Below are 17,366 nucleotides of genomic sequence, written 5' to 3'. Positions count from 1 at the left end.
GAGGAAGCGGAGTAGGAGGAGGAGGCAAAATTGACAGAGAAAAGGCATAGGTGTTGTGAATTCTGTTGTCAAGCTCCCTCCTGTAGTCATGAATGGTACTTCGGCTGGTTCTGTCCATGGGCTTCCTTTGGTGGTGGTGAGTGGGGCTGCGGCTTCTGAGGTTCCTTCCACAGGTGACGAGGTTAATTCGTTAGCTGGCTGCTCTATTTAACTCCACCTAGATCATTGCTCCATGCCACCTGTCAATGTTCCAGTATTGGTCTAGTTCACTCCTGGATCGTTCTTGTGACCTGTCTTCCCGGCAGAAGCTAAGTTCCTGCTTATTTTCTCTGGTTTGCTATTTTTCTGTCCAGTTTGCTATTTTGATTGTTGTCTTGCTTGCTGGAAGCTCTGGGATGCAGAGTGTTATGATCAGGTAATTCAGAACCACAATGGACATTGAAGTTCAGAGCACAAAAAGTGACCTGACAATTACCAAAAACAAAGGACGAGCTCTGAGACGTGGGAACTCTGCTGACCGCAATCCCTAATCCTAACACACCACACTAGAGGTAGCCGTGGATTGCGCCTAACGCTCCCTATGCAACTCGGCACAGCCTGAGAAACTAACTAGCCCTGAAGATAGAAAAATAAGCCTACCTTGCCTCAGAGAAATTCCCCAAAGGAAAAGGCAGCCCCCCACATATAATGACTGTGAGTAAGATGAAAATACAAACACAGAGATGAAATAGATTTAGCAAAGTGAGGCCCGACTTACTGAATAGACCGAGGATAGGAAAGATAGCTTTGCGGTCAACACAAAAACCTACAAACAACCACGCAGAGGGGCAAAAAGACCCTCCGCACCGACTAACGGTACGGAGGTGCTCCCTCTGCGTCTCAGAGCTTCCAGCAAGCAAGAAAAGCAATAAAGCAAGCTGGACAGAAAAAATAGCAAGCAAAAATAACACAAGCAAAACTTAGCTTATGCAGGATAGACAGGCCACAGGAACGATCCAGGAGGACACAAGACCAATACTAGAACATTGACTGGAGGCCAGGATCAAAGCACCAGGTGGAGTTAAATAGAGCAGCACCTAACGACTTAACCTCATCACCTGAGGAAGGAAACTCAGAAGCCGCAGTACCACTCTCATCCACCAAAGGAAGCTCATAGACAGAACCAGCCGAAGTACCACTCTCGACCACAGGAGGGAGCTTGGCCACAGAATTCATAACAGCAGATGGAGCGCCTCTGCACCGTGAGTCGGTGCGGAGGGTCTTTTTGCGCCCTCTGCGTGGTCTTTTTGAGGTTTTTTGTGCTGACCGCAAAGCTACCTTTCCTATCCTCTGTCTGTTCAGTAAGTCGGGCCTCACTTTGCTAAGTCTATTTCATCTCTGTGTTTGTAATTTTCATCTTTACTCACAGTCATTATATGTGGGGGGCTGCCTTTTCCTTTGGGGAATTTCTCTGAGGCAAGGTAGGCTTTATTTTTTCTATCTTTAGGACTAGCTAGTTCCTTAGGCTGTGTCGAGTTGCATAGGGAGCGTTAGGAGCAATCCATGGCTATTTCTAGTGTGTGTAATAGGATTAGGGATTGCGGTCAGCAGAGTTCCCACGTCTCAGAGCTTGTCCTATATTATCAGTAACTATCAGGTCATTCCGTGTGCTCTTAACCACCAGGTCCATTATTGTCCTGACCACCAGGTCATAACAGTACAGGTGGCCCAAAGTACTAATGCATCTCAATAGAGGGATAAGAGAAGTTCTGAGACCATTTTTTTTCTTTGCAGTGTGTTTTGTCTCTCTTTTCCCCTGGTTCAGGATACAGGTGTAGATATGGACATTCAAGCTCTGTCCTCTTGTATGGATAATCTCACTGCAAGGGTACAAAACATTCAAAACATTGGCCATTCAGATCGATCGACGCTTACGTGAGCGTAAAGCTGTGCACCATTTGGCGGTATTATCTGAGCATAGACCAGAGCCTATGCAATGTGATAGGACTTTGACCAGAGCTGAACGGCAAGAACACAGACGTCGTAATGGGCTGTGTTTTTACTGTGGTGTTTCCACTAAGCTATCTCCGATTGTCCTAAGCACACTAAGCGTTTCGCTAGGTCTGCCACCATTGGTACGGTACAGTCGAAATTTCTTTTGTCCGTTACTCTGATCTGCTCTTTGTCATCCTATTCTGTTATGGCATTTGTGGATTCAGGCGCTGCCCTGAATTTGATGGACTTGGAGTTTGCTAGGCGCTGTGGTTTTTTCTTGGAGCCCTTGCAGTATCCTATTCCATTGAGAGGAATTGATGCTACGCCTTTTGCCAAGAATAAGCCTCAGTACTGGACCCAATTGACCATGTGCATGGCTCCTGCACATCTGGAGGATATTCGCTTTTTGGTGTTGCATAATCTGCATGATGTGGTCGTTTTGGGGTTGCCATTGCTACAGGTCCATAATCCAGTATTGGATTGGAAATCTATGTCTGTGTCCAGCTGGGGTTGTCAGGGAGTACATGGTGATGTTCCATTTTTGTCTATTTCGTCATCCACCCCTTCTGAAGTCCCGGAGTTTTTGTCGGATTACCGAGATGTATTTGATGAGCCCAAATCCACTGCCCTACCTCCTCATAGGGATTGTGATTGTGCTATCAATTTGATTCCTGGTAGTAAGTTTCCTAAGGGCCGACTGTTCAATTTATCTGTGCCAGAGCACGCCGCTATGCGGAGTTATGTAAAGGAATCCTTGGAGAAGGGTCATATTCACCCGTCGTCGTCACCATTGGGAGCAGGGTTCTTTTTTGTGGCCAAGAAGGATGGTTCTTTGAGACCTTGTATTGATTACCGCCTTCTTAATAAGATCACAGTCAAATTTCAGTACCCTTTGCCGCTGCTGTCTGATTTATTTGCTCGGATTAAGGGGGCTAGTTGGTTCACCAAGATAGATCTTCATGGTGCGTATAATCTTGTGCGTATTAAACAGGGCGATGAATGGAAAACAGCATTTAATACGCCCGAGGGCCATTTTGAGTACCTGGTTATGCCATTCGGGCTTTCCAATGCTCCATCAGTATTTCAGTCCTTTATGCATGACATCTTCCGAGAGTACCTGGATAAATTCCTGATTGTATATTTGGATGATATTTTGGTCTTCTCGGATGATTGGGAGTCTCACGTGAAGCAGGTCAGAATGGTGTTCCAGGTCCTTCATGCGAATTCTTTGTTTGTGAAGGGGTCAAAGTGTCTTTTTGGAGTTCAGAAGGTTTCATTTTTGGGTTTCATTTTTTCCCCTTCTACTATCGAGATGGACCCTGTTAAAGTTCAGGCCATTTATGATTGGACTCAGCCGACATCTGTGAACAGTCTGCAAAAGTTCCTGGGCTTTGCTAATTTTTATCGTCGCTTCATCAGTAATTTTTCTAGTGTTGCTAAACCGTTGACTGATTTGACCAAGAAGGGTGCTGATGTGGTCAATTGGTCTTCTGCGGCTGTGGAAGCTTTTCAGGAGTTGAAGCGTCGTTTTTCTTCTGCCCCTGTGTTGTGCCAGCCAGATGTTTCGCTTCCGTTTCAGGTCGAGGTTGATGCTTCTGAGATTGGAGCAGGGGCTGTTTTGTCACAAAGAAGTTCTGATGGCTCGGTGATGAAACCATGTCCCTTCTTTTCTAGAAAGTTTTCGCCTGCTGAGCGCAATTATGATGTTGGCAATTGAGAGTTGTTGGCCATGAAGTGGGCATTCGAGGAGTGGCGTCATTGGCTTGAAGGAGCCAAGCATCGCGTGGTGGTCTTGACGGATCACAAGAATTTGACTTATCTCGAGTCTGCCAAACGGTTGAATCCTAGACAGGCTCCTTGGTCGCTATTTTTCTCCCGTTTTGATTTTGTGGTTTCGTACCTTCCAGGCTCTAAGAATGTGAAGGCTGATGCCCTGTCAAGGAGTTTTGTGCCCGACTCTCTGGGTGTTCCTGAGCCGGCGGGTATTCTCAAAGAGGGGTTAATTTTGTCTGCCATCTCCCCTGATTTGCGGCGGGTGCTGCAAAAATTTCAGGCTGATAGACCTGACCGTTGCCCAGCAGAGAAACTGTTTGTCCCTGATAAATGGACTAGTAGAGTTATCTCTGAGGTTCATTGTTCGGTGTTGGCTGGTTATCCGTTAATCTTTGGTACCAGAGATTTGGTGGCTAGATCCTTTTGGTGGCCATCTTTGTCGCGGGATGTGCGTTCTTTTGTGCAGTCCTGTGGGACTTGTGCTCGGGCTAAGCCCTGCTGTTCTCATGCCAGTGGGTTGCTTTTGCCCTTGCCGGTCCCGAAGAGGCCCTGGACGCATATCTCTATGGATTTTATTTCGGATCTCCCTGTCTCTCAAAAGATGTCGGTCATTTGGGTGGTTTGTGATCGCTTCTCTAAGATGGTCCATTTGGTACCCTTGTCTAAATTGCCTTCCTCCTCTGATTTGGTGCCATTGTTTTTCCAGCATGTGGTTCATTTACATGGCATTCCGGAGAACATCGTTTCGGACAGAGGTTCCCAGTTTGTTTCGAGGTTTTGGCGAGCCTTTTGTGCTAGGATGGGCATTGATTTGTCTTTTTCCTCGGCTTTCCATCCTCAGACAAATGGCCAAACCGAACGAACTAATCAGACTTTGGAAACATATCTGAGATGCTTTGTTTCTGCTGATCAGGATGATTGGGTGTCCTTTTTGCCTTTGGCTGAGTTCGCCCTTAATAATCGGGCCAGCTCGGCTACTTTGGTTTCGCCGTTTTTCTGCAATTCTGGTTTCCATCCTCGTTTCTCTTCAGGGCAGGTTGAGTCTTCGGACTGTCCTGGTGTAGATACTGTGGTGGATAGGTTGCAGCAAATTTGGACTCATGTGGTGGACAATTTGACATTGTCCCAGGAGAAGGCTCAACGTTTCGCTAACCGCCGGCGCTGTGTGGGTCCCCGACTTCGTGTTGGGGATTTGGTTTGGTTGTCGTCTCGTTATGTTCCTATGAAGGTTTCCTCTCCTAACTTTAAGCCTCGTTTCATTGGTCCGTATAAGATTTCTGAGGTTATCAATCCTGTGTCATTTCGTTTGGCCCTTCCTGCTTCTTTTGCCATCCATAATGTGTTCCATAGGTCGTTATTGCGGAGATACGTGGCGCCTGTGGTTCCATCCGTTGATCCTCCTGCCCCGGTGTTGGTTGAGGGGGAGTTGGAGCATGTGGTGGAGAAGATTTTGGATTCTCGTATTTCGAGACGGAAACTCCAGTACCTGGTCAAATGGAAGGGTTATGGTCAGGAAGATAATTCCTGGGTCTTTGCCTCCGATGTTCATGCTGCCGATCTGGTTCGTGCCTTTCATTTGGCTCGTCCTGGTCGGCCTGGAGGCTCTGGTGAGGGTTTGGTGACCCCTCCTCAAGGGGGGGGTACTGTTGTGAATTCTGTTGTCAAGCTCCCTCCTGTGGTCATGAATGGTACTTTGGCTGGTTCTGTCCATGGGCTTCCTCTGGTGGTTGTGAGTGGGGCTGCGGCTTCTGAGGTTCCTTCCACAGGTGACGAGGTTAATTCGTTAGCTGGCTGCTCTATTTAACTCCACCTAGATCATTGCTCCATGCCACCTGTCAATGTTCCAGTATTGGTCTAGTTCACTCCTGGATCGTTCTTGTGACCTGTCTTCCCAGCAGAAGCTAAGTTCCTGCTTGTTTTTCTCTGGTTTGCTATTTTTCTGTCCAGCTTGCTATTTTGATTGTTGTCTTGCTTGCTGGAAGCTCTGGGACGCAGAGGGAGCGCCTCTGCACCGTGAGTCGGTGCGGAGGGTCTTTTTGCGCCCTCTGTGTGGTCTTTTTGTGCTGACCGCAAAGCTACCTTTCCTATCCTCTGTCTGTTCAGTAAGTCGGGCCTCACTTTGCTAAGTCTATTTCATCTCTGTGTTTGTAAGTTTCATCTTTACTCACAGTCATTATATGTGGGGGGCTGCCTTTTCCTTTGGGGAATTTCTCTGAGGCAAGGTAGGCTTTATTTTTTCTATCTTTAGGGCTAGCTAGTTCCTTAGGCTGTGTCGAGTTGCATAGGGAGCGTTAGGAACAATCCACGGCTATTTCTAGTGTGTGTGATAGGATTAGGGATTGCGGTCAGCAGAGTTCCCACGTCTCAGAGCTCGTCCTATATTATCAGTAACTATCAGGTCATTCCGTGTGCTCTTAACCACCAGGTCCATTATTGTCCTGACCACCAGGTCATAACACATAGGGTGGCCATGGTGAACAGAGGCAGCCAACTGCAAGGATAGGGGCTGGCCTATGCACTTTTTCATGCTGCTCCCTCTTTTGTTGTGCAACTGGGGCAGCGTTACTATCACCTCTTTCTGCAAATCCCTTCATTGTCTCCCAATTGCACAACGTTACCACTTCAAGCTGCTAACAATGACCTACAAAGCCATCTATAATCTGTCTCCCCATATATCTCTGAACTAATCTCCCGTTATCTCCCACCACGTAATCTCTGGTCCTCCCAAGACCTCCTTCTCTACTCCACAATCATACGTTCCTCATTAAATCGACTTCTCCCGGGTATTCTTTGTCCTGCAGACTTCTGTGCCCCAATAAATCCAATTATCCCCTATATTCAGAACTTTGAAGCGGAACATGAAAATCCATGTCTTCAGAACAGCTTTCAACCTGCAATGACTCCTGCCACCTCACCAACACCAGAGCTGCTGCAACCTCCAAACCTATTGTCTCCTCTCCTAATATTCTGTAGAATTTAGGGCCTCAAGGGTAGGGTCCTCTCCCCTGTGTATCTGTCTGTCACTATTAGTTTGTTCATTGTATTTTTTGTATTTTCTTTTTGTATTTTGTATGTAACCCCTCCTCGTGTACAGCACAATGGAATTAATGGTGCTCTAGAAAGAAATAATAATCCCCTGCATGTTGCTCCACCTAGTCTTCACTCCTGCCCTCCTTGCCGGATAACATACAGCAGAAATCTGCAACAGTTGGCACCTGTGTTTTGTCATCTGCATCAGCAGAGATGTGCTTTGGTGGTCCACTGACCATTTGCACTACTTCTTGTACTTATCCTCCAAAAGAACAAGTGGTCAGGCATCAGTGTAATCAATCTTTTCGAATTGTGAGGCAGGGCCATTCGGATGGCCCATGAAACCATAGCCAGCAGAGTCATCAAAAAGCACAAGTGACTGCTGCGTGACTTGGGGCTCAGACTGCTTGCCTGATTTGCAAGGGGGTGAGGTGGAAGACAGATGCTTATGGGCCGCAAGTGCTAAATATGTGCTTTCAGCAGGGGACCAGGTGGAAGACAAAGCAAAGGAACTGAAGGTACTCTAAATCAACCAATCTAAAACTGCCTCTACTTGCTCTGGCCTCATCTAATGGTACTCGGGCCTATGAAATTACACAGAATGTTCTGTCGCCTGCTTTCACCAGAGGAAGATGTTTCATTTGGGTGCATAGCAAGCACAGATTTACCATGCCTTCTCTCTCCATGCAGAAGCTGCATCACTAACATGGCCACATCTTCTATTTGATGCTCTCCTCATTGTTTCAACTCCAAAATTTGCAGAGTATTACATGGCCTGTGCAAAGAGAGAGAGAGAGTGGCCAGCAGATTATTACACTTCCTGTTTTCAGAATATCTGCCAAAAAATCAATAAAAACAAACAAAACACAAAAACAGTGTTGGCTACCTCCTCCTTGTACACATCTTCCACTACATCACCACCTCCTTCTCCTCCTCAACCTTCTGCTCCACTTGGACCTCTGCCTCCTGGTTCAAGATTATGATTTTTTTCTTTTGTTTAATTTCTGTTAATTTAAGTAATTTCCCTACCCACATTTGTTTGCAGGGCAATTGTCCTACTCCCATTTAGCTTTCTTTTGCAGCCCCCTAGCCCTGTCTATCATCATTTCACAGCCATTTTACAGCACTGAAGTTCAGGTCCCCATTGACTTAAATCGGTTTCAGAGTCCAGGGTCAAGTTCAAGTCAAGTTCGAGTCCTGAACAGAACTTTGTAAAAAGTCTGCCCAAACCCAGTCAACCCAAACATCCACGGGTTCGCTCATCACTACCCGCCGCATAAAGCACGAATAAAAAAATTATCAAAAAGTACATAAAAAGTAATCTTACCCCTATTGAAGCCCCTCAGTGTTCTCACCCAATATTAAACTCTTTTCATGGCCCCGATAAAGTATGATGGCAATACAAAATACCACCCAAACACAATATAATTCCCTCTCAATGAATTTTTTCTCAGTACCCTCCACAGTCACACACAGAATAATGCCTCCTTAGTGCCCCAAGAGCTCAGACACATGGAGCTCAGTGCTTCTTCAGGACTGTTTAAAAGTGACTCTAGGTGACTGTGAAGCTGCTTGTGAGAAGAAGGCCAAGGGAGTATAATGTTGTCATGAGAGTAAAAGGGGAGTGCTTTGAGTTTAAAGAGATAGTCCACTACATTCTACAATACCCCCAACGATTTAAACCTTGTAAAGAAGTATATTTGTAAATACCTCTTGTTGCCATCTGTGCCTGTGAGCGGCGCTATCGCTGATCGATCACTTAGCGTTATGTAACCCCAGCTGCAGTGGCCTTCAACATCCACTGATGTCACATCAAGTTATGGAATTCCTGCATTCCCCCCGGACATCACAGCCCAGTATCCAGCACATGCTTGCGGCTACCGAAAGCAGAGGAGAGAGAGAAAACATGATGGATACTGGGCTGTGATGTGTGGTGAAACTTCGTCCACAGCCCAGTCAATCAGGAGGGGTGCACACGACTTGGTCACACCCGGGGGGATGCAGGAGATCCAGAACTTGATGTAACATCAGCGGATGTCAGTGGAGGCTGCAGCCGGGGTCATGTGATGCCGAGTGAGCGGTCAGCGATAGCGCTGCTTACAGGCATAGATGGCAGCAAGAGATGTTTACAAGAAGATTTCTTTACAATGTTTAAATTGATAGGGGCATTATAGAATGTAATAGACAACCTCTTTAAGGTTTTACACATGTTTTGGATTGTTTCACAAGTTTGCATACTCCTTGTTTCCATATGTGTTTGTTCGTGTTTTTTTTTTCCCTCCAGGCTGAATCTACAAAGTGCATATTCCAATAAGAACAAAGAAAACCATTGCATAAACAGATCGGTGTCCTCAGATTTTACTTTTACTGTATGTAGAGTAGATTATTAAAGGGGTGCAGTACATAGAATTACTTATTTCAGTAGGAACAGTATATACATTATTTAATTAAGGGGCGCAGTGTATAGAATTATTTATTTCAAGGGGAATTGGGTACATTACTATTTATATTAGTTATATTGGCCACTATGTTACACAAAAGTTGTAGAGACTAGCAAAATGTACACATAATGTTTTCCAGTACACTGTGACAAACCTATATCATGAATTTGTCTTGTTTTTGGTGTTTATATTTTTTTCTATTAAATTTCTTTTTAAACAGGTAACTTTTATTGAAACAGTTCTCAATTAACAACAGAATAGTCGATAATAACAGGTTATTTACAGTACATAGAAACGATTTGCCGAAGTATAGTCCCACTGGTTGTCTTCATATTTGAACCATTCCCATTTACCCCCTCTAATCCCCATTGCCCAATGAAACAAAGCCTCCTTTTCACTGCACACAATACAACTCAAGACTGATTAAAGAAAAGCCAGTGCATTAGAATTCAATACTATCTATCTTGTAATCCTGGCACTAAAGTAGTTTAGATTTATCAGAGAAGTAATAAATTGAAAATCAGGTTCAGATACTAAGGGTACCGTCACACTAAGTGACGCTGCAGCGATACCGACAACGATGTTGATCGCTGCAGTGTCGCTATTTGGTCGCTGGAGAGCTGTCACACAGACAGCTCTCCAGCGACCAACGATCTCGAGGTCCCCGGTAACCAGGGTAAGCATCGGTTACTAAGCGCTGGGCCGTGCTTAGTAACCCGATGTTTACCCTGGTTACCAGCGTAAACGTTAAAAAAACAAACACTACATACTTACCTTCAGCTGTCTGTCCTCCGGTGCTCTGCTTTCCTCTGCACTGTCAGCGCCGGTCAGCCAGAAAGCAGAGCAGTGACATCACCGCTGTGCTTTCCGGCTGGCCGGCGCTGACACAGGATGCAGGAGGAGTGCAGAGAAGCACAGCGTCGGGGACAGACAGCTGAAGGTAAGTATGTAGTGTTTGTTTTTTTAACGTTTACGCTGGTAACCAGGGTAGACATTGGGTTACTAAGCACGGCCCTGCGCTTAGTAACCCGATGTTTACCCTGGTTACCAGTGAACACATCGCTGAATCGGCGTCACACACGCCGATCCAGCGATGTCAGCAGGAGATCCAGTGACGAAAGAAAGTTTCAAAAGATCTGCTACGACGTACAATTCTCAGCGGGGTCCCTGATTGCAGTAACGTGTCAGACACAGCGAGATCGTAACGATATCGCTGGAACGTCACGGATCGTGCCGTCCTAGCGATCAAAGTGCCACTGTGTGACGGTACCCTAACACTGGGCACCTAATCCACTCTCCCCATTATTTTCCAAATTTAGCAATTGCTCTCCTTTTCATAGGGAAAGAAAAGGACACAGCAGGTGTGATAATAATTCTCATACTTTTTTTACCTTGTGTTCCTTTACTTTCCCTTATCAATATTAAAAAAATGATTTAAAAAAACTACAAATCAGACATAAAAAAATTGATGTGATAATTGATATCACTTTCTCATCAGATACACTGGGCCAAATTCCACCAATAAATTTGAGTACTTAAAGTCCACCAAATTTAATATGTGTTTCTGGCCATTTTTAAATCTTCATTGACAGTATCATAGTGTGAAGTAACAGGAATGTGGATAAACAGGTGCTGCCTAATTTATCAATGTCATGCACCCTTTTTGGATCAAAATATTAGCATAAATGTTGGCTAGTCATGATGAGGTGACAGAAAAAAGCAAGTTAACGAGCAAATAGCTTTAAATTTTATGCAGGTGCTCTGTTATTGTAAATATAATTATATTTTCACCATTTTCAGTAATTTCCCACTTTTTTATTATTTGAGACCAACTTAAAACAAAAAAGTAAATATCAAATGATAGACAAGGAAAGGACAAAGTCTAATTAGTGTGAGGGTACGAACACACAATAATACGAGGGACAAAGGTAGAGGTGGCTGAAAAGTGTGTCCAGTTAATTTGCAGAAGCAGTTTTACAGGAATAGGGTATAGTGTCATTTTTGGAGTTAAAGAAAAATAACTGAAGTTAAAAAAAATAAAACCAAATCTATACATAGATGTGACAGGTTGTCAGCTGACAGCTTTCCGATATGTTAATTCTGAGAATATGCTGTCCATTAATGCCTGTATTACACATCACTGTCACACTGACGATAGGTTCCTGTTTAGTTCTTGCCAAGTCATTGTAAGAGTCAAAACTATATAGTGATGGGAAAAATATTTATTTTATAACAGTTTTCAATTGAGTGAAATATTGTATATTTAAAGAAAAAAATACTGATAGCATACGCATTGAATTTTCTATTCCAGTAAATCCCTTCTTTTACAATCAAGCCATGCTCCTGGTTTGCTTACTGTCAGCAATAGCTGCCTCTTGTCAAATACTTTACCATTTTTACATATTCTATTCCCTATTTGTTAAAGCTACTGAGCCAGTACAAGTTTACATTCCGTGAGATGTTTCCGGCATACGTCTTTATTTTTACTGTCACCCGTGCCAATCACTCATTATTCCATGACAGTATAAGTAACATGCTGGCCAGCTGTTTATTCATGTAAAATTTTGCCAAAGACATTTCAGTCATTCTTGAACCTGTTTATTAGAATGCCCAAAAAATAACTGACATTTATAATATACTTAGTGGCAGCTACAGTACATAGATGTAAATAGCTTCCCAGTCCTCAATTTCAGCAAAAACCAAGGCAGGAAAACATGGGAAACACAAGAAAACAGCCAGGTAAACCATAGTGCCTTTGTAATCTCAATTATCTGGTCCTTGTATCTTTGTCTAATACACAATAATTTGCTTGTACATAATTTCCCTATTATTCAAAGCACTCATATGTTCTTCATGTGAGTGATTTTGTTTTATCACGTAGGTCATTTTCTTTAGTTTGCCATGTAGATGATTTTTTTCACGTACACAATTTACTTTTAGCAGTAGGTGATTTTATTTTGTTTGTCACGTCGGTGATTTCTTTTTTCACATAGGTGATTTTTTTTTGTTTGTCACGTCAGTGAATTTATTTAGTTTGTCATGACAGTGATTTTCTTTTGTTTGTCACGTCACTGATTTCTGTTTTCACATAAGTGATTTTCTTTTGTTTGTCATGTCAGTGACTTTCTTTTGTTTGTCATGTCAGCGATTTTCGTTTGTTTTTCATGTATGGGATGTTTTCACGTTGGTGATTTTCTTTTGTTTGTCACGTTAGTAGTAAGTTTCTTTTTTCACATAAGTGATTTTCTTTTCTGTCTGAAGTGAGTTGATTTTGTCTATTTGAACATATAGATGTGTCCACCCTGGCTCTTGACAAATTTTAATAAAGAGTATTTTTGAGATTTTAAGAAACATGGAGAAGAGTAAGAAATGTTATTTAATAAAACAAAACAAGGCTTACTAATGAAATCTTCCTGGGCTCTGGTATAGCCCCTGTAATTCTGCAGTTATCAATTAGCTGTCAGATGAATTGATGTGCAGTACAGAAATGCAGATAGGCAGGCACAAACTACGTAAAACAGCCTAGTGCTACTGACTAGTGATGAGCGAGTGTACTCGTTGCTCGAGTTTTCCCGTGCACGCTCGGGTGACCTCCGAGTATTTGTAAGTGCTCAGAGATTTAGTTTTTGTTGACGCAGCTGCATGATTTGCGGCTGCTGGACAGCCTGAATACATTTGGGGATTCCCTAGCAACCAGGCAACCCCCACATGTACTCAGGCTGGCTAGCAGACATAAATCATGCAGCTGCATCAACCAAAACGAAATCTCCAAGCACTCACAAATACTGGGAGACCACCCGAGCGTGCTCTGGAAAACCCGAGCAAAGAGTATACTCGCTAATCACTACTACTGACCTACGTAGTCAAATATGTAGTCAACTTGCAAAGGTAAGAAAAAGAATATATAGCAAGATATTCAAATCACTACCATATTATTGGATACAAAAAAAAACAACAGTACGCACATAAACCGAAAGAATTCAAATCTGATTCTTAGTCCTGTCCTCAATCACCATTCCATCTATAAGAGGCTAGAATTATATGAATGCTAAATAAAACGCCAAAATGTACAAAATGGTGAGAACATATTGAATAAAAATGGTAAATAGAAAACCTAGTTAGAATCCATGTAAACCCATATTCATAAGAACCTACCCATATAATATTATGTTAGAGACCATGCATGAAACACAGGAGTGGCAGGGCTTAAGTGGCTGGGGATCAACTATTAAATAATGCTATTTTTATATAATATTCCCTCCTCTTGGACAAATTTCTTAGAATTTAAGAAAACTCCTTAACTCCATAGAACTTTATGACACATATATCTTTCATGAGTGCTTATTGTCATTGATCCTCACACTGTCCGCAGGACCTCGGCTATGTGTGTCAGCCAGGCTCCTGCAGCTGTTTGTACAAGTACAGAGGCAGTGGCTGCATGATCCTCCCTGATGCACATAGTCATGATCCTGCTAAGCCTGCAAAGATAAGTGACATCACTGATCCCCACAGTTTAACCTCTTAGACGCCACGGTGTCAGCTGTGGCACCTAAATGGTTAGACAGACAAAGGTGTCTCCTATTGCCCACCCATGACCCCCCTCCACCCTCCATCGCCCAATCGCAGATGTGCCAATACATTGAAATTGAGGCAAGGGCCTAACAATGGCCAAATGGCTGCCATCTTAGTCCTCCTACTAGATCCAGCATCAATTAGATAGACAATATTCTATGATCAAACTCATGCAGCTTAAGTTCCTTGTGCGACTAAAATAAACATGCAAAGCGGTTACAAAATGTTGTTTAAATATACAAGTAAATGTTAAAAAAATACTTTACCCTTTTTACCCATTTCTTTATTTTGTAATAAAAATCAAATAGCAAAAAAAATTCCATCTGTCTCCCCAAAAATTACATATAATGAGATAAAAAAAAATTGCTTGTACCCCATAAAGGCAGTAATAGAAAAATACCCAGCATGTTGAATAAAATTCAGAAGTCTTTATTGAAAAATTAAAAAGTCATACCAGTGTACATGGAGAGAAAAAACGTGCAAATCTAGCATACACTTTTCGTAATTTAATCCTTATTCATTGCATATTATTTTAACACTGAATAGCTTTTTATGTCATGTGATGTCCTGTGCAGTCATGTGGTATAGAACCACCAATCACGTGTCATCAAGTTCTTACTTATACAAGTGAAACTTTGAAGATACAAATAATACAAGATAAAAATTCATTATAACCAAATTAATCCTTTGAAAATTATAATAACATTTAGATAATCTATATATTTTCCTATTATTCGCATAACGGTTTATCCTTTTCTCCATTCTCAATTCAATGTCTTGGAGTTTAATTCATGCTGTAGGGCTGTATGGAAATCAGTTAACCAAACATTATATCAGGTGAAGTGAGAAAAAAAATTGTATTTAAATTTTTCATTTATTCCCCTTTTTACCCATTTCTTTATTTTGTAATAACAATTAAACACTAAAAAAAATATTTTTACACATTTATAATGACCTCAGCTGTAAAAATATTACATTATTTAACCAATTTGGTGAATACAATAAAAAATACACATTAACAGAATTGCTGTTTTTCCATCATCCATCTGTCTCCCCAAAAATGGCATATAATGAGATTTAAAAAATCGCTTGTACAACATAATGGTAGTAGTGAGAATGTAAGCCCGCAAGGGCAGGGTCCTCGCCCCTCTGTATCAGTCTGTAATTGTTAGTTTGCTTACTGTAAGTGATATCTGTAATTTGTATGTAACCCCTTCTCATGTACAGCACCATGGAATCAATGGTGCTATATAAATAATAATAATAATAATAATAATACTTCAAAAAACAAGCCCTCATACAGATCCATTGACAGGAAAATAAGAAAGGTATGGCTCTCAAAATATTATGACACAAAGACATAGTGGGGAAAACAGTATTTAGTCAGCCACCAATTGTGCAAGTTCTCCCACTTAAAAAGATGAGAGAGGCCTGTAATTGACATCATAGGTAAACCACAACTATGAGAGTCAAAATGAGAAAACAAATCCAGAAAATCACCTTGTCTGATTTGGCAAGATTTATTTTGAAAATTATGGTGGAAAATAAGTATTTGGTTACCTAAAAACATGCAAGATTTCTAATTCTCACAAACCTGTAACTTCTTCTTTAAGAGGCTCCTCTGTCCTCCACTCATTGCCTGTCGTAATGGCACCTGTTTGAACTTGTTATCAGTATAAAAGACATGTGTTCACAACCTCAAACAGTCACACTCCAGACTCCACTATGGTGAAGACCAAAGAGCTGTCGGAGAACACCAGAAACAAAATTGTAGGCCTGCACCAGGCTGGCAAGACTGAATCTGCAATAGGCAAGCAGCTTGGTGTGATGAAATCAACTGTGGGAGCAATAATAAGAAAATGGAAGACATACCAGACCACTGATAATCTCCCTCAATCTGGGGCTCCATGTAAGATCTCACCCTGTGGGGTCAAAATGATCACAAGAATGGTGAGCAGAAATTCCAAAACCACATGGGGGGACCTAGTGAATGACCTGCATAGAGCTGGGACCACCGTGACAAAGGCTACCATCAGTAACACACTATGCTGCCCGGGACTAAGATCCTGCAGTGCCAGGCATGTCCCCCTGCTTATGCCAGTACATGTCCGGGCCCGTCTGAAGTTTGCTAGAGAGCATTGGGATTATCCAGAAGGATATTGGAGAATGTCATATGGTCTTATGAAACCAAAGTAGAACTGTTTGGAAGAAACAAAACTTGTCATGTTTGGAGGAGACAGAATGCTGAGTTGCATCGAAAGAACACCATACCTACAGTGAAGCATAGGGGTGACAACATCATGCTTTGGGGCTGTTTCTCTGTAAAGGGACCAGGACAACTGATCCGTATACATGATAGAATGAATGGGGCCATGTATCGTGACATTTTGAGTGCAAACCTCTTTCCATCAGCAAGGGCATTGAAGAGGAAACGTGGATGGGTCTTTCAGCATCATAATGATCCTAAGCACACCATCAGGGCAAGGAAGGAGTGGCTCCGTAAGAAGCATATGAAGTTCCTGGAGTGGCCTAGCTAGTCTCCAGATCTCAACCCCATAGAAAGATCCTGATCCGTATACATGATAGAATGAATGGGGCCATGTATCGTGACATTTTGAGTGCAAACCTCTTTCAATCAGCAAGGGCATTGAAGATGAAACATGGATGGGTCTTTCAGCATGATAATGATCCTAAGCACACCATCAGGGCAGGGAAGGAGTGGCTTCGTAAGAAGCATATGAAGGTCCTGGAGTAGCCTAGCTAGTCTCCAGATCTCAACCCCATAGAAAACCTTTAGAGGTAGTTGATAGTCCGTGTTGCCAGCAACAGGCCCAAAACATCACTGCTCTCGAGGAGATCTGCATGGAAGAATTGACCAACATACCAACAACTGTGTGTGCCAACCTTGTGGAGACTTACAGAAAACGTTTGAACTCTGTCATTGCCAAAAAAGGATATATAACAAAATATTGAGATGAACTTTTGTTAATGACCAAATACTTATTTTTCACCATAACTTGCAAAATAAATCTTGCCAAATCAGACAAGGTGATTTTCTGGATTTGTTTTTGCATTTTGACTCTCATAATTGTGGTCTACCTATGATGTCAATTACAGGCCTCTCTCATCTTTTTAAGTGGGAGAACTTGCTCAATTGGTGGCTGACTAAATACTTTTTCCCCACTATATTTTTACGTAAAAGCTTTTATTGCTCAAAAGTCGTAGTATTATAAAAAATAAGAGCTCTTCTGCAGTGAACATTCTGCGCTGCTGGTGCTAATAACAGCTGATCGGTGAGGATTCAGAGTTTGGATGCCAGGACCCAACAGGTCTGATATTGATGATCTATCCTGTGATAAGATATTACTATCTGTGGCCAGACCTGATTTTTGTTTGTCTTTGTTTTCTTTAGCCTGGAGAAATGGACATAAGACAACTCCTTTGAAAAAAGAAACGTACACACATTCGAATAACGCACCAAATCTTCAATGAGTAAACAAGAACTTAAAGTTTAACTAAATGGCATTCATTAATAAAACCTGCAACCATTGCTGTTATCAAGGGATATACAGTGGG

Source organism: Ranitomeya imitator, chromosome 1 (genome assembly GCF_032444005.1).
Source record: "Ranitomeya imitator isolate aRanImi1 chromosome 1, aRanImi1.pri, whole genome shotgun sequence".
NCBI classification, from domain to species: Eukaryota; Metazoa; Chordata; class Amphibia; order Anura; family Dendrobatidae; genus Ranitomeya; species Ranitomeya imitator.
The sequence above is the reverse complement of the archived record's forward strand: the minus strand, read 5'-3'. Positions refer to the sequence as shown.